Source organism: Taeniopygia guttata, chromosome 3 (genome assembly GCF_048771995.1).
Source record: "Taeniopygia guttata chromosome 3, bTaeGut7.mat, whole genome shotgun sequence".
Classification (NCBI taxonomy): Eukaryota; Metazoa; Chordata; class Aves; order Passeriformes; family Estrildidae; genus Taeniopygia; species Taeniopygia guttata.
Window position 1 is genome coordinate 111,335,595 of NC_133027.1, and position 18,381 is coordinate 111,353,975.

The 18,381-nt window shown below is 37.7% G+C and overlaps 1 protein-coding gene and 1 long non-coding RNA gene across 7 annotated transcripts in view; both read left to right on the plus strand.

The window, feature by feature from the left end:
* The window catches only part of MACROD2 (mono-ADP ribosylhydrolase 2), an 825,711-nt gene that overhangs the window by 628,149 nt on the left and 179,181 nt on the right, over positions 1-18,381 (plus strand). The gene's annotated exons all lie outside the window — the stretch shown is intronic.
* On the plus strand, positions 9,801-16,943 carry LOC140683822 (uncharacterized). Its single transcript, XR_012055351.1, has 2 exons — positions 9,801-15,328; positions 15,386-16,943. It is a non-coding gene; the product is annotated as an uncharacterized lncRNA (long non-coding RNA).

The window sequence follows — 18,381 nt, forward strand, 5'->3', positions numbered from 1 at the left end:
GGCTCTACTCCCTGTATTAGTGACTCTTCCTGTATAATTATTCACAACCCTATTTTGGCTCTTTCTAAGGAAACTTGTCCCAGAATCCAGTACAGCACATCTGTTGCAGATGATGCTGCAGTTGCTGTGTCTTCTGCCTCCATGGTTTAAGATCAGTGCAGAGCCATACAAGCACCCTGAAGCTTTTATTTTTTTGTTTCATTTGTTTTCAACCTTTGAAGATAATAAGCAGCAGTGGGAATATCATCGCTGCAAGATCATTTGGCCGCATCCAAGGTTACTCCCTTGATGTTCTTGTCTTCACAAATGGTATGGGTTAGATCTAGGAAATACAGCAGGATTGACAATTATTTTGCAAATATGTGATTTAAAGTGTATCAAGGTCTGACTTGGGAGCTTTTTAGTACTTTCTTGTTTCTCATTTCAAAGTGTGCTTATGGAACAGCTGCCAAGAATGGGGTGAGAGTCTCCTTCTTTTAATCAAATGCTCAAATATCAATCTTGTTTGTCATCCTGCCTTGCTCCTTGCAGACTCCTGTTTGTCACCAGGTTGTCCCTTTCCACCAGAGGAATGGGAAACACAGTCAAGACAGACTGCTGTCCATGCCTGGTTGTGTTGATGCAGGGGTACAGTACCTGTGCAGCAATATCCTGCTATCCCAGACAGGAGAGAGTTAACTCTGCCTCTGCCAGGACACAGATTCTCCAGGTGGGATTAAGGTTTAGGAGCTGCAATGTGTATCCAGCTTCTTTTTCTGAGTGCAAAAATTTCTGCTTTTTCAGTCCAAGGGATATACATCAGATAGGCTAAACCTAATTTCAGGTTTGTTTCACAAATAGGAGGATGTATAACCTGGGCTTTTGTTAAAAGCCAAGCACTACAGTGTCTGCAGCAATACTAAACCATACTGCACTGGGGCTGTCTGATACCTCCTAAGTTTTCCGTTGGATTTAGAAGAATAAAATTATTATTATAAAATTATGAAGAAGTAAATGCATAGTATAAAATTATATTTTTGCAGGTAGATTTTTAGCTGTTGAGTTTTCAATTCAGTAAGAATACTTTAGTAATAAAATAACTTTATTTAATAATTAATCAAGATTTATTGAAAAATTCAATATTTATTATAAAAATAAAAACATTTATTGAATAGTTACATTTCCCATCCGATTTTGGTTAATTTAATTTACTTTCAAAACTCTTTTTACCTCTCTGCCTTCCCATTGGTTCAATAAATTAGACTTGAATGTAGACCTCAGAAGTTCTTGTTTCATTGTTAAAGGCTCTATAATTTCTAATAGGCATGGCCATCCTTTGGTGATGCTGTCTCAAGCCCCTTTCCTCTCTCTGATCCTTTATTACTTGTTCTGCTAACAGAGGTCTTTTAGTTCAATTTTGCAAATTACAAAGATTTCCATGTGACAATGTGTATGGAAACTCTCCAGGCTGATTTTGTTAATATCCAGCCCATCTAGTGGTGTTTGTACTATATAAAGTCCTGTCATGATGCCTGTGCTTTGGAGAACTTGCTATGCTGTTGTTCAATATGAAGTGTGTCTTTTGGACTGTTTATTTTAAAATATTCTAAAGATATTATAGGTAAGAGTCCCTTCTTTTCTTCAACTGTGGAATAGTGTTGTTTTACGTCTTGGACTCCAATAAGTCCTGATTTCTATTTCATTGTTGATGAGTTTTTAAGGGTCCTTCCCTGAAATACCCTGGAGATTGATTTATATGAGTTTTGAATTCTGCACATACAGCCTGGTTGATAATCACTACTGCACAAGTGCTATTCCTACAAATGAAGATTTTTATTAACACAGAAGTATTGCAATCTCTTTCAGCTGTAAGTGTACACAGGTAATTTTTTCTCTATACTTCACTGATATATTGGATTTGTTTGACTTTGTGTGATTATAAACAAATCCTGATAAGTGAGGGTGGGAGTACTGTTTTTGGGAGTACCTAATAAAAATTTCTGAAGTAAGCCATTAGATTAGATTTTTGTTTTTAAGATATCTTAAGTGTTTGGTAATTTAATTTCTCATCAGGTTTTACCTGAGTTAAATTTACCTTCCAAACCATTTTTGCCTCTCTACCTTCTCAGTGGTTCAGTAAAACAATTTTACCACTTCGATCATGAGAGAAACGGCTGCTTATTACTCTCCAAAACAGAGATAATGCAAGCAATCATCAGTTTTGAAAGAATTGTGATTACTTTTGGCCAAGGCACTAGTGCACGTTAATACCTCTGTTCTTAGAAGACTGAATGTACATTACATGGGCTTGGCACCTGACATTTTCATTCTGTGTCAGCTGGGCTCTTTGAAATCTCTCAAAGTAACTTCTAAGGCTTGTGTACAAGCTGTATCAAATCCAAGCTTTGAATTGCCCTGCTCCATGTCCCTGGACTTCTCTTCCATCCTCAAGTACAAGCAGTGCATGTTTCTCTTAGTTTGCAAATTGATGCAGAAAACGTACCTTTTTGATTTAGGCTTTACTAGATATTGGATTTTATGTCAGTGTTATAAGATCCAGTGGTGTTTTATCTGCTGATTAGTTTTATAATGTAAAGTGCCTGGTGATGCATTGCATAGAAGATGCTATAAAAGTAGTTTATGGTGTGATAGCAAGGAGAAATGTGAGGAGAGCAGATTCACTTTGTTAGATGAGCAGGAGTCCCCAAGAAATCATTTGTCAACAGTAGTTAACAATTGGTTTATCTTCAATCACTGAACCCTTAATAAACATGCTTTCAGCTGAAGTGAAATGGTTATATTGAAAATAAAGTAAAGGGAATTTATAGATTTGTGTCAGTTTTATCTATTAAGGGATAAGCTTTGTATGCATATCTAGTTTTTCCACTAAATATCTTTTCCAATAACCATGTTGATGAAAACAGGAATAATCAAATAGTCTTTCTAAATGTTATGTGAACAAAGTCCTTTTCTGTGAAAAAAAAACCAGATGAAATTATATGCATTTTTTTAATTCTGTTGTGTCTATTATATTTGACAGGAACAAGCACAGTCATTCCATATAGAGAGGTCCTGTTACCTGCAAAAACAAATGTTTCTTTAAAGCAATTTTTCAAGTGCAGTCTATCATATTATGTCCTATTTGGTAGCAGGTAGTTTGTTTTCCAGCCTTATTGGACTGTAGCCTTGGATAGGAAGAACTTTGACAAAATCAACATCAAAGGGCAACGTTGGCAGTTGGCTCTTCACAAGTATTAGCCAAGGAATTTCTGACAGCCCTGGTAGGTACCATGGGTATTCTCATCTTAGTTTTAAAAACGGAGAGCTTAAGACTTTGGTTAAAGTTTTCTGAGCATCTGAACTCACGTGGGTTAGTTGTGTTGTTTGGGATGATTTTTTTCTGGACAGACTTCAAAAGTATTACCAGGATTCCTGAATCTTGGAATAAAGTTTTTAGTTAAGACCTTTAAAATACTAGCAGTATTTATACAAGTGGCTGTGTGTGATGACACTGCATCAGCTTGGGCTGAAGTTAGGGCTAAGTGTAAATTTTTTTCCCAAAGTTTCCAACAGACTGATGAGTGGTTTTCCATCAGCTGAGATACAGAATTTCTTTCCTTGGGTGTATGTTGTAGCTATTATTACCAATTTACACTCATTAGGAGTTCTTATAAGTAGCTTGGTAAGGCATTAAGCCCTACCATTTTTTTTCCTTAAAAGTCCTAGATATCTTAAAAGGGGAGGAAGTAAAGTGGGGGAACATCATTTTACACAAGAGCCATTTAAAGATGACTTCTGCAAGAGCTTTTAATGACATGGCATAGGACTTGTTTATATTTAGGTATCTAGTTAATGAAAAATAAAAATATGCCTATCAATAATAAAAAGGAAAAAGTCTTGCTTCGAGCTACCAAAATCTACAAGATAATCGTTGAGAATTTCAAAAATTCTGAGAAGAAATCTAATAGTGTGAAAAATAGGAACAATTTGGACAAAGCCACTCTAAGTAGGCTCTGGTGATGTTAAAGAAAGAAAAATAAATTAGTCCTTTTGGGTATATGTTCCATTATAGAAAAATATAGAAATCATATGTATATATTTGTCATTATTAACGTAAAAATAGGGGAAGTTTAAATTTTTGTTTTTAAGCGATCTTGCTTCAAATTCTAAGACTTTATTGCAACATAAACATTTTTTTCCTGTTTCTGAAGGGAGAATGAGAGATACATGGTATTATTGAAACCAAAAAACTATTTTGTGAGTCTTCAAATTGGTCAGTTATCATTTTCTTAAAATTCTCATCTCTAACAAAATTCAGTGCGAGCTCTCCTGAGTGGCATTGTTATAATAATTGAATATCAGAGTTAATGCAATATTCAAAAGGTTCCCTTCCTAGTTTTCTCTCTTGCCTGTCTGTGCGTGAAATCAGCAGTTAATGAATCTTGAGGCAGCACAATTGTTCTGTTAGCCTCTCAATATATATATGGACTTTCAGTAGAGGGGGAATTTTTAAATCTACAATTTAATGTCTTTTCATTGTCTAAGAGCTGTCTTTTTCTAGAAAATATTATTTCTGTGTATTGAAAGGCTGAGAAATGAAATATGCTAATAAAATAATATCTGATTCATTATCCAGAGAATAATTTAATGGAGGGTGGGGGGAGGGGACAGAGGGATTAGAAAATTTATGATTCATATTAAAATGTGGTTTTCACTTGAATCCATGACACATTTTTCAGAGTTTTTTTTACAGTAAAAGATAGATTGTGACTAATATTAAATGGGTTATTATGAGAAGGCAAAAGAAGGGGAAGTTTTATAATGGATTTGGATCCTCAGAGCCAAATCAACAAGCCAGGCTAGAGGATTTTGAAGGGCGCATATATGAAGTTTCTAATTATTTAGCTTACAGTAGTACCAAAAGCAGCAGCTGCTGCACAGACAAACTTGATAGCATGAGCTCTCTCCTGAAAGCTTCCATTCCTAGGAAAGTTTAAAAATAGGGTGAGGAAAGGGCAAAAGTTGTTCTTTTTGTCCTGTGACAGTTGAGCAGCCTCAATAAGCTCAAGCAGGGATTTGGGAGCTGCAGGGGAGGGTCCTGTGCCCCAGGGCCAGGCCATGTGGTTCCACACCATGTGCACCTTTTCTCCTGCAGGAAAATGTACAAGGACATCACAGAGGAGCTTGAGTTCTCTGTGGGATTAGCCCAGTCTTCCTTATCTCCCTATCCATTTAATAAGGGAAATAAATAGGCCTTTTATTTTAAAATACTGCTGTCCAGGCTGACTTTGCACATTATCATCATCTCATGCATTGAGACAACACCACCCAGCTGGGTCTCTTCAGGCAAATTGATAACATAGGCTTGTTTTAATCTTCACTGTGTTAGAAAGAACATCTCTGATATTTACAGCTGCAATTAAATACATCTCTTGATAGAACTTTTGTCCTGTCATTCACAAGGTTGATTTGTGCCCTGGTTTCTGTGGCAGCAGGACTCCTGAAACTTCCCTAGAGAAGCTGCCAGCTAAGCTGTGCTAGTTCTGTCACCATTTTCATTGCTGAGAAGAAAAGCTTCTCCTTTATTGCTAGAAAGTGCTTTGCACCTGCTGCTCCTCTCATAACATTTCCTCTGTCATGTCAACAGTCAAGTGGAGGAACGAAACTGCAACTTGCTCTAATGAAGCAGGGAAGGAAACCTTCCCACACTTCTCCAGTCAGGTTTACTGAAAGAGTTGTGCCCCTTTAAGCTGTTTTTTGATGTTTGGAGCCAGTGGTCTTAGAGGTCTTTTCCAACCTTTAGGATTCTGTGATGCTGCTGGTGGCAGCACCATTATCTCTTTGCTATTAAGGACCAGGGCTCAGGAGTGCTGCTCCCAGCCTGGAAGGCTGTGCAGGAATCCTGCTTAAACCTCACTGAAGGCCAGAGGATTTAATTTATGACCAAAACATCTAAGTAGCAAGGGGAAGAGAGGGGCAGGCTGACCCTCAGGTGCTGAAGCCCTGCTGTACCTGTCAGGGCTTCATGAAGTCAGCTGCAAGGCTGTAACCCTGTGGCAGATAAAGTGATTTAAAGCTACACTTGGGCAACAGTAGTATAGAAATATGTGCATGTCTTAAGGATCACAGAGCTAATGTAGTGCTGTAAGAACTTTTGGCAGGCTAGTAAAATTTTGAGTTAAAATATCCCTATAATCATGTTCTTTGCAATAAAAGCTTGTATGAAGCTACCAATCTTGTTCAATGGCAAAATTTAAAAGCCTCTCTGACCAATTTTGTACGTATAAGATAGTTCAGATTCCATGATCATTCTTCCCTTGTAGATCCCAAACCAATGAAGATTCATGAAAAGGTGAATGCCCCTTATTTTTTCAGACCTTAGTTTCAATGATTTTGATTTATCTAAATATTTTCAGTGCATCTCTGGGTTTACAGGATCTGACTTTCCAGCCTGCATCAAGGAACCTGAAATTGTTGTGACGCATATTAATTTAGTTTTAAGCAACAACCGCTTGGTATAAGCTGATGTTTTAAGGTACAATAAAAGAATATGGATAAGAAACCCACAGATAATAAGTATTTTCATACTGCTTCCTAATCCTGCTGTGGGAAATAAAGAATGTATCTTCCACTTAGCAAAGCTGGTAATTGAAAAACTTAAAAATGGAGATTTATGGCACAATGACAATTTCATGACTCTTCATGGTTTCAGGAGGTTTTTCTCTATTCCTGATTATAACCAGAGGTACTACAGTAAAGATAAATTTTTTGCCTAATAATTGCTAACACATATTTTTTAAACCTCTTCCATAACTTTCTTGCTTTTTAAACCCAGCATCATCTAACACCAAACATCTAAATCTTAAGATAAACTGTCTGAGACAACCAATGCTGGTTGTTGCTCACAGCTGGTGTAAATATGAACAATGTAAGGTGAAGATTCTTGAAGTAACAACACATTCAGCTGTACAACTGCAATGCTGATTGCCTCTTTCAGAGTATTTTAAATATGGGTTTTAAATGAGCTAAAGTAATGGATAAAAGATGAGAAATGGTGCTAAAGGCTCTATATGGTAGGAATTTGTAGACTTATAATGCAGTCAGCCTCTCTAGTATGTTTGATACAGTTTTTGAAGAAGAAAAGATCAAGAAAATTTTGGTATTATTCCTTACATTGCCATCCTGTCTTCAGGCATTGGTGTGTATAGATACCATGTATGGATGAACAACCCAACTCAAAGAAGCAGTGCATTTGTCAAATTGCCAAAAAGTGTTTCATCATCCTTATGTCCTACCACTTCCCTTGTGTCTGATCAATAATGCTTAGGCTAACATCTGCCGAATGCCAGTGACCCCAGCACACAAATGAAATGAGCTTTGCTCTTGTTTCTGTGGGCTGTGATAACATCAGCCAGACTGCAGCCAGCTGTTTTGAGACCACTGGTTCGGGTGCTGTGGTGAAGGCTTGTACAAGTCTCTCATATGGGATTAAATGTCAAACTGGATTGTATATTACATGTTCATAACTTGGCACAAGCTTTCTGCACTGCAGGGCTAGGAAGAGCTTAGTATGTACTCCACAACAAGGAAATTTTAGTTCTCTGATTCTTTGCTTAAGGAAAGTTAGGAAGCTACTACTTTCTCCCTTTCACCTCTGACATTTGACTCCTGGCTGTCTGGCTGCCCTAAGTTCTCTTCCCCTTTCCTCCTGAGCTGTGAGTGCACATGAAGCTTTCTCCCCCTGTGTGGTACCTATTGTCTTTATCTTGAGAAGAACATGAGATACTTTCCTTGCTTTGGGGAAAGACAGGTATGGTCATGGGCCCTACAGCCACAGACAGCTTATGGTAGCTTCAGTTATTAGGAATGAAAATAAAAAGACTCAGAAAATTCCTAAAACATGGTTTAACCCTCTATGGCGCTGTTAATCTACCAAAACAATTTTTTTTTTTTACTAGTGTGATTTTGTAGATTAAATTTATTTCAGTCAGTCTTTGTATCATTGAGTTGGAGACTTTCATAACTTAATGCTGGATATTCAAAAGTGGGACTTCCTTTATTATTTATCCTGCAGATCTTTGGGATCTGTCTACCCAAATTTGTCATGTGGGCCCTGTTACAGGGTTGCCTGTCTTGGTCTACAGCTTCTACAGAAGAGGAAGCAGAAGCAGAGGGGACAGCAAGTGTCTCTTGCCTCTGGTCACTAGTGACAGGGCTCCAGGGAGCAACATGAAGTTGTGTTATGGGAGGTTTATGTTGGATATTAGAAAAAAGTTCTTCACAGAAAGGCTGGCTGAGCACTGGAACAGGTTCCCCAGGAAAGTGGCCACAGCACCAAGCCTGACACAGTTCAAGAAGCATTTGGACCACATTTTCACATGGTATGATTTTGGGATGGTCCTGTACAGGGCTGAGAGTTGGATTTAATGATTCTTGTGGGTCCTTTCCAACTCAGGATATTCTAGTAGTCAAATTTAGTTTAATTTTTTGATCCCTCATTACTGGTATTATTTTGGTCTATATGAACTGAATCAGGTTGTCTCACTAGAATGCCAACATTAGCAGAAATGCTTTAAATCTATTTTCCTTTGTCTGACAAAGGAGAAAAGCAGTCCCTGAAAAGCTAGGGAAATCCATTTAGTACACTGTGAAAGTATATTCAATGCTGAAGTCACTCACTGAAAATCCTACACAGGTGAATCAGGACAGAATTGTAGGTACATAAAAGTATCTATTTTTTCAGAAGGTCTGATGAAATTATAAATTTTACAAGCTAATGGGAGTAATCTGCATGTTTGTAAGCACTTCACTGATGTCCACAGCTTAAACAGAGGAATCTTTAGTACTTCTAAAATGTGGAATTGGCTGCTAAGTTGCAGAAAATAGAAATAAAATTTGTTGCCTTTGTTAATTTTATTAAATATCCTTGTCTCTTTGTCTCTCTCTTCTTAAACCATACTAAGCAGAGCTCAGAGTTATATGGTCATGCTTGAATGGCCTTTCTCTATTGCATACATTTAATGCTCAGACTTTGCATCTTGGTGAGCTGTATGTCATGTTTGCTTGTCTCTGTGTGACAGCACTAAAACAACATGAATATTTATCAGGTTGATGGAAATTATATTAGAAATGAGGATTGTTAAATTAAATTTAAAAAGTAATCAGTGCTTAGTATCATGATAATTTTATGTAAAGTCAAATTCTTTTATCTTTTAAAATGTTCTTATGCTCATGCTTATTGAAATTGTTTATTGTTCTGCATCATATTTTGGCTAAGGAATTTTCTAAAGGTTCTACAAGCCAACATCCAAATATTATTTTGCATTACTTTATTACAAATATGCAAACTTGTATTTTAATTTTATTGGGAAATATCAAACCATTTTACTGAGGACATCAGAGCTGCCAATACATTAATATATCTCATTATCATAGAATGGTTTTGGTTAGAAGGGACCTTATCTAGTTTCGCCTGCCTCCATACATCCATCTTGATGTATAAAGGAGTAAAACCCCATTCTGGGCAGTTGAGGATGCCTATTCCTTCAATTCCTGGGGACAGGCATAGCACAGGAGCTGCAGATGGAAGGGTGGGACCCACCTCAAATCTGCACATGTCTTCAGAATCTCATTTGACATCAGTTCTTAAAAAAAGCCTCAAACAAAACTTTTTTTTTCCCTTCAGTCACATGCGTATTTTAGTGTATCTGTTATCCCTAAGTTTGCATTTAGAGGTGCTGGTTCTAGGAAAACATAAGTGTAGAAACCACAAACACAGAAATAATCAGGATGCAATGATAGACACAGACTGTGCATTGCAGTCCACAGCAAACGTTTGCTGGCATGGCATGTAATTGTCCAGGATGGCATATGTTGAGTAGGATGGACAAAACCTGTTCATTTTTAAAACCAGCCCTACCTGGGTTCTATTTTATTTTGCTTCATTTTATTAGCAGAGGAGAGCATGCTTCTGTTCTTAAGCAGGCACAAGCCATTTTGTTCTTTATCTGATAATTTTTCTGTACAGTTTCCATGATTAATGCTAACCTGCAGTCCTGTACTGTGAGAGATAGCATCACCTTCAGATTCTGAGTCCCACTGAATGCTTGAGTTTCTGCTTTCTAAAAACTGGAAAAGCAAGAAGCATTGTTTGAATGCAACCCAGGTGTTTTTCAAAATCGGGAAATAATTGCAAATAGCTGATCTAAGTGGCAACCCAATATTTGCTGCTAAGATGTAAGACCCAACAATTCAGAATAAGACACACAGCTTAGTCCTTACCTTCCTTTGGCAAGTGGTTTATGGGTTCATTTAGATGTTAGCTTGTGTGCTTGTCTAAGATAGAGTTTCATGCTGCTCTGTGAAGCTGTAAACCACTTTTTCTGTTATTCTATGCTGTTTACACTCAGGACCTTACACAACTTTTCATGGCCTTTAACAGAGATGACATTGCTGGGGATTCATTGCATGGCTGCCTAAGTACTTTCTTTTTATATCAAAATGATTTATGCATTCTGTGCCTTTCCCATTTCCTCTTTGGAGAATGCCAGAAAAGTAAGGCCAGTGCAGCAATCGCTATGATTGATACTGTGCTTTTGAAGACAGATGGGAATTATTTAATGCTAGGGGACTTTCCAATTAGCTCTCTATCCTACCAGTGTTTGGAATTATCAGTTAATTTTGTGTGCAGGGTTAGCTCAGCAGCTCCCTTCATGGACACGCTTAGCAGCACCAAGAACTGAGAAGCTAATATCAAATAAATTTCAGCTGAATATGATATCACCTGAGCTGCAATATTTTCCCAGGTATTTATTCAGGAATGATCCTTATTGCTGAAGATATTTCATATCAGTATGGGGCCACTGCCCCTGAGGAAATTTTTCCAAAGTCAAGCCATGTAGGAGTGGCCTTCTTTTAATTACCTGGTTTTCCATTGCTGATGAAGAGAAGCAAAGCTAAATGTGATTGATATTCTATTCTTACTGCTCTACTCTGAAATTTAGCAAATAGAGGTGAAGCACGAGGAAGTGGAGGTTATAGTGGCTGCTAAGTGGTCAGAGACTCTTGAGACACTGGGTTTTTGCAAGGCAGCACTCTGACACCCAAAGTGTAGAACATAGAATATCCTGACATATTTCAGGGAGTGTGATTTGGACAGCAGCTCCTGAAATTGCCATTTTAACAAATGTGTTGGGTGATGACTCTGACACTAGAACTTTATTGTCTTGCTTTTTAAGAAGAGGAGTAAGACTGTTGTAAGTAAATGCTGGAAATCTGTAACAAAAATCTGTGGAGGCAATTATGAATATTAGTCACTGTAAACAGGACACACAAGGTTTTGTCTCTGATAAATACCCAATTCTTGGCACTGTTTCCTGCTCTCCAGCTCCACCTGATTGAGCCTTAAGTCACCTGTAAAGAGTGTCCAGTTTTAAGAACCCCACTCCTAGTAACTGTGGGAATACTTTGAACTTTGCAAGACCACAGGTGATAGAGCTGTACTGGGAGTCTGTAGACTACTATGCTGATTTTGTAGCATTCCTCTCTGCTAAAAAGCTTAGATTGTACTGCATGATCAGTATTATCTCCACGATCAACATTATCTCCCTCATTCAGGTTTACAGTGGCAGAGACAGTCGTTTGAGTAAAACATTTTCCTAAAAACACCCTTTCCTGTGGACCATATTTATCAACAGAGGGTTTGCTTCTGCATGACATACATTTCTTTTAATACCCAGAAGAATGTGACCCACCCCTGCACTTATTTGAGGAGTGAAACCACTATTCAGTGGGAACAATGTAATTCAATGTGAGAGGTATTTCTATTTTTTGGGCTAAATAATAGCGATTATTGTTTCACTGCTGCACTGCCATTCTGAAAAAAGACATTTGCCTTTTGCATTATCAGAGAAATATGAACACCACCAATAAATTCTTTCTTTATCTGCTGTAGGCAATATGTAATTTATATGTATATTATATCTATATGTATATTGTGAGAATTAGTTATATTTTATTACTTCTTGCCAATCAGAGTGAAAAGACTGACAGGTAACAGGCAAAGGAATTTATCAGTTATTTTCTACATTAGATTTGCTGCTATCCTTTATTTTATCAGTGCATAATAATATTAAATTATTAAATTCTCATTACTGAGGAGACAGAAATTAGTGGAAAATCTCACATTCCTTTAAGGGAAAGGAAGAATAAGGAATATGTGAGTCTAGAAATCCCAGGAAAGTAAATTCCTTTAAAAAAAATGCTTCTGCTGTTCTAATGACTGAGCTTATCAAATGTCATCTGCACTTGCATAGATATTCTAGATTAATTATTTTTTGCCAATTTTTTTTTTTTGCCTTGCAAATATTAATTTTTCTTTTTTTCAGCTAATCAGGTAAGAAATACCTGTCCATTGTTATCTCCATGTTAACTTGAATGTTGCACTGTAATTGAACTCTTTCTTTAACCTTATCTAACAGCGAACTTATGTGAATTGAAAATCTCTAATATCATCATAATCCTTTACTTATCTTTCTTTGCTTAGGAGGTAAAATACCCATTGAGCTTGACTCACCTGGAAGATTTATAAAATATTAGTCCCCTGAAAATTGCTGGTTCGGTCTCTTCAAATTCCCATGGTTTATGCAGCTGAATTCAACTTATCTGACTGTCCAACCACTGCTATGCTGCTCTAGCTCTGCTGTTGCTAGAATTTAAATTCAGAAACTCTTTGTAGCAGGGATTGAAGGCTGACTTCAGCTCTTTTCACTCCAACAGGAGTGATGTCAGTAGCTTCTGTAGGTCAGGATTAACTTCCTAACCTTTGCTGTGCTCTTGAATCAGTGATGAACACTGTGATCTCAATAACACTGTACCAATTTGTAGAATTGTCTGGGCTTCTGGTGTACTTGTATAGTCATGTTTGCCATGCTGATTGGAGGACACCTGCCCTATAATAGTAAATGCAGTCTCTGATTGACTTGGGTTTGGCTGAAATTGCTTAAAAAGCTTTTTTTTTATGCTGCTTATCATAAACACACTTAGAATGTGGAGGATTTCTGACATTCATCCTGCATTCAGTGTATCCTATACCTGGATTTTATTTTCACATGTCTGGAGATAGCCTGCCTTCATGGTAATTTAAAATAAATCACAGAGGAAGAAAAATGGGTCTTGTGCTTTCATGTTATTAGTTCATCTCTGGAGTCTGAGAGAGATTTTCTTTCTTGCACTGCATTGTGTTTGTGACAGGATATGATCCACTGTTTAGGTAGTTGCTTAATAATTGTCCTTAAAACCACAGATAATACCCTCAGATTTGCAGAGCACCTCCTCATCTTCCACAACACTGAACTGTGTTTATTCCTAAAAATCTATCCTGTTTTTTCAGCTCACAAGGCTCAAGGCCAGTATAAAGCAGAATGAGCACTTGCAAAATACAATTTTTAAGCCCATGCAGCTAGATTGTTTCTCTCTCCATTTTATTTATCAGAACTCTCCCCATATGAGTTTGTGTTAGTGGAGAAAATCAGGCAGTAAGCTCAGGGCCTTTTTTTTCCATTATCTGTCTGTCTCCAAATGTTTGGCCAGAATCTGGCTGTTGAATTGCCCTCTAGAGCTTTAATTTATTTTGATAATGTAGGTTCAGAGACCTCTGCCTCTCCTCTCTTAGCTGTTGGGGAAAGAGGAGGAACACAGCCAAGTCATCCTCTGGTGCTGAAGAGCTGCATGTGCCTTTCACGGGCCCTTCCCAAGGGTCCAAGGTGTATTTGTTACAGGTATAATCAAAACCTTTACAGGTGTGATGTCAGGTACAAAATTCTGACTTAAAGAGAATCAGATTTTAGTAGGTAAAAATTTTAAAAAGCACCTTGGGACTTTTAATTTTAGCATTATTATGGTAGGCAAACTGTTAACGTTGATGTGTTGTAGGCAATTCCATTCTGGCTATTTAAAATCTGATTATCACAGAATCTGATTCTGCTATAGAAAATCATCTCATTTCAGTCCCTCCAATGAATGTTCATTGTTTTAACAAATCCTTTTTCTAGCATGTTGTTTTAACATGACAGTCAAGCACTATAAACCTATTCCCATCAGGTCCTGTTCATTTTCTCTCTGTTTGCACCATCTTTGCAAGTTTGCACTTGCCTAATGTCACTTGCCAACTCAAGCAGACTCAGGCAGCCTTGGTGCTTGTACCCCCCCGAATGCAGGCGTTCCCAATGGTACTTGTCTCCAAAATGGTCATGATTGTACTCCCAGACTTTTCCTAGGAGCTGCTCTTGGCCTCCCAAAGCCTTCCAGTTTACATTATTAATGGCTGAGTTGTGGTTTGGGCTGCTCATGCCAACAGAGATCACACAGGTCCCAATTATTTCTGCACTTGTCAAACCAATTTTCTACTCTAAGTCAAATGTTTCAGTAGAAAAAAAAAAAAAAGCATAAAGCAGATTTTTGTTCCTTGACAGATATATGAAGGGAGAAGAGACTTAATAAAGCTTTGTATCAGCAACACTAAATTAATTAGAATCAATGCTTTAGAAGGGATGTTTTCAATGCCCCATCACTTTACATCAGGCAGCCTATGATTTGGACTCACAGGCTAGAAGTCATAGCATCCCATATTTTCCTTGCATCTCACTTTATGTAAATAAAATGTTGTCAAATTAAAGGGAGATCATTCTCTTCATCTTTCCTTTATATTCCTTCTCCCTTCTCCTCCTGTGTTTTCAGGTAATGGATTGTGTGACTTCTTTTTTTTAAAGGTCTGTTTCTTTTAGTGAACCTGATTGCTGTTGTGTTTGTTTTGTGTATTGCAGCATCCTACAGGAAATGTCTGATTGTTATAATAGCAGTGGGCAAGAAATTGTTCAAAGTCCATTTATTAATGTTGAATTAGTTTTTGTGTCTATGCCTTGTTTCACAGAATTTCTCTTTGCTTTATTCCTGATGTTTGGTATGTCAGACAAACGCTCTTGTACTGGACAGAATAATTAAACATCTGGTCAGTCATGTCACAACAGTATTTTTTCTATTCACAGAAAGCACTTGTACTTGCTTTGTGAAAATACTGTGCCTTCTCTAAAGCTACTCAGGCTGCTTCAGGGTTTTATATCAACTGAAAGTTTGTCTTTGGCTGCTCCAAACCTTGGAAATTGAAACAAGTACTTCTGTTAATGTGACAAGATGTGATAATTCAAGATGAAATTTACTTGCACTATGCCGTCTACCACACTCAATATCTGTTTCTGCATTTCCTTGGAAAAATCCCCCACTCCATCATAGCCAGGCATTTCTGTCAGATGATAGTAAATTTATTTGTTTTCTGATTTGTATGTTTGGACAGGTAAGGAACTACCACCCAAGTAAATTTATTTGTTTTCTGATGTGTATGTTTGGACAGGTTAGGAACCACCACCCAACAATTTAAGTTGTCACAATAGGAACTTACTCCCACATAGGATGTGCCGGCATATCTGGGTTTTAATGCAGATCTTCCTTCCCGTGCTGTTTGCCATGGTGTAAACAGGATGGACATGTCCCAAACGTGTTCAAATGAAGTTCCTCTCAGTCTGGCACTGATGGATGGATGCAGCAGGTCATCACCACTCACTGCTTGTGCAGGGAGAGGCAGAGTTTGCCTCCAGTGCCATTTGCAGTGCACAGGGTGCCCTTGACTTCCACCAGGAGCCTTCTGCACCCTCCAGCATTTGGGAACCAAGGACCATGCCTGATCTCAGCAGAGCCCTCACTCCTTGAAAAACCAAATCCTCACACTGGGAAGGACAGAGGTTCTCAACCCTGCCCTGGCTGCCTCTTCAGCTCAGCAGCTTCCCATGGAGCGAATCTGTGAGCCCTGCTCCAGCACCCCAGAATGTGCCAGTTAGAACAAGCCATGACAGGTTCCAAGATGGGAAAGTGCTGCCTATAAAGCAGATTTCCAGTGCTGTCTTCACCTCTAAAGAACACTGATGAAAGTGGCATCACACAGACCTTGTTAAAAAGGGGGAAAAAAACGCCATCAGAAAAACGGATCTAAGGTATCTGTAGTTCTGCAGAGCATTTTAGCATCTCTTGTGAATTGCTGAATGCTCTCAATTCACACTTATTAAATGGACATTCGAGGCACTTAGCACCTTGCAGGGGGCATTCAGCGCTGTTTAGCATCAGTGTCTTCCTAGGTCTTCACTTCTGAAACAACCAGCTCTGCAAAGCAGAAGTTTGTTTTGACAACCTGTTGTGATGTATGGGTCCAATTACTGAAGTCTCCACACTCATGTTGGTTCTGGAATTTATTTTTTTTTTTAGATAGTAGAGGCATAATCTGAAACAAGAAATTCTCCTTTATGTTGCATTCCCTCTAGGCAAAAAGTAAATATAGGGGAGGAAAGGAATTAATGGAGCCTATAACTCATACGGGTGTTGTTTGTTCATATACCTCACATTACTCTGCCATGCTTACTCAGTTTTTCTCATCGTTCTTTCTCCACTCCCAGCTTTTCCTTCTCTTATCATATTTTTACATCAGCATAACATTTTGGATTTCATAGAATCCACTCATAATTTACTCTAATGCTAACAATGTAAATGTTGGAGATGTAATTTACACCATCGAGTTGAACTAGAGCCAGGCACATCTCTAAAAGTTGCACCTGCTTTCTCTAGGCTGTATTTAGTGGAATTTTTCCTATAATGTTTAATTCATATTCTTTCTGGGAATATACTTAGTGAGCTAACAATTGAGGTTAAGGTTAGAGGAACTTAGTACAACTTGAAATTCTGTAATGTAGCTAAAACATTTTTCAAACATTTCAGATATCTCAAAATTAGTTTTGAATTATGTGAGTTTCTCCCTCTGCTCTTTTTCATTGTTAAATCCATGTTCACTTCTATTTCATTTCCATTAAGAGCATATCCTTTTTCTGCCTCATGGAGAAAACAAACAAAAGCCCCAACACACACATACCAAAAAACCCCAAACTAACCAACCAATCACAAATATGCAAAAAGCACACCAAAAAAACTCCCAAACCCCAAAAAAACCCACAACCAAAAGAAAAAAACCACAGAAAAAAATAGGCCACCAAAAAAAAAAAAACCCCAAAAAAACCAAAAAAAAAAAGAAAACCAAAAAAAAAACCCACAAAACAAAACAGCAACCAAAGAAACAAAGTACCAAGAAAACCCTTTTGTACAAGTAAGCTTTCTAATTTATCCTTCTGATCTGGAGTGATGATCAGTCACTGGCCTTTCCTTCTTACAGCAGGGAAAGAAATAAATTTCATCTTACAAAGTAATATCCTGTTTTTAACATACAGAATGGAAAGTGCATGCTCAGAGACACATCAATAAATATATAAAGAATTTTAAAAGACTGTTATTTGTGGCACCTTGTTATCTGAAATTAATGTAATTTAGTCAAGACAATTCTTTTTCCTTTGTGATTCTACATTAAAAACTGTAGGCCACGGCTTCAAGCAACCAGGTCTGTTGGAATGTGCCCATGGCAGGGAGGCTGGAACAAAATAATCTCTAAAGTCACTTTAAACCAAAACCATTCTATAATTCTGTGGAAAATGAACTTATCCTTATTATCAAAAAAAATTGGAGCAGCTCCCTCCCTACCTTTGGCACTGACAAATGTTAGATTGTCCTACTTGGGATTGGGAACAAGCCATCTCTTCTTACAGATGTGATTTGTTCTCTCGCTACCTAATTTTTCATCCTTAGGGTTTTTTTAAGAAAAGTTAGCCCCTGTAAACAACAATGTGCTTTTTTGTGGCATGGAACAAGATTCTGTGACCATGCATTAGGTGCTCAGTCCTGAGAGGTGCAGATGCTGACAGAAAAGGTTCCTGATCAATATGAGGGGCAGCAGCAGGTTCAAGTTCTTTCTGACTCTCTCAAATTTCTTGGGGTTTCTAAATGAGACAATAATTCCTGTCGTTAAAATGGGGAAATCATTTAGACTTGGTCAAACCAAAGGTGGTCAAAATCCTTTTCTCTTTCAAGAGTATTGAGTCGCACATCCATTAGCAAGCTGGAATGCATTGACTTTCAGGTCTTCTTTTCTAGAAGTCTCTGAGGAAGTTTTTGTCTTTTGTTTCTCTCTTATGTAAATGAATGGAAAATTCTCTGCATCCCATGTAATGCAATGGGTTAGTGGTTTTGAGTGCTACAAGAGGGAAAACCTCTTTGTTGATCTCTTTAAAGTACCAAGAAACTAACTGTGTTGGTTCATAAATCTAAGAAAATACATGAGCTAAGCATACTTGTCATCGGACTGCATGCAGATTCCTGGTACAAGTGCCTAAAACTGCTAAAATGTCTGGGGTATAAAAGAGAGGAAAAGATGGTTACAGAAATTCACCTTGCAATTTATTATCAGAATTATACTCC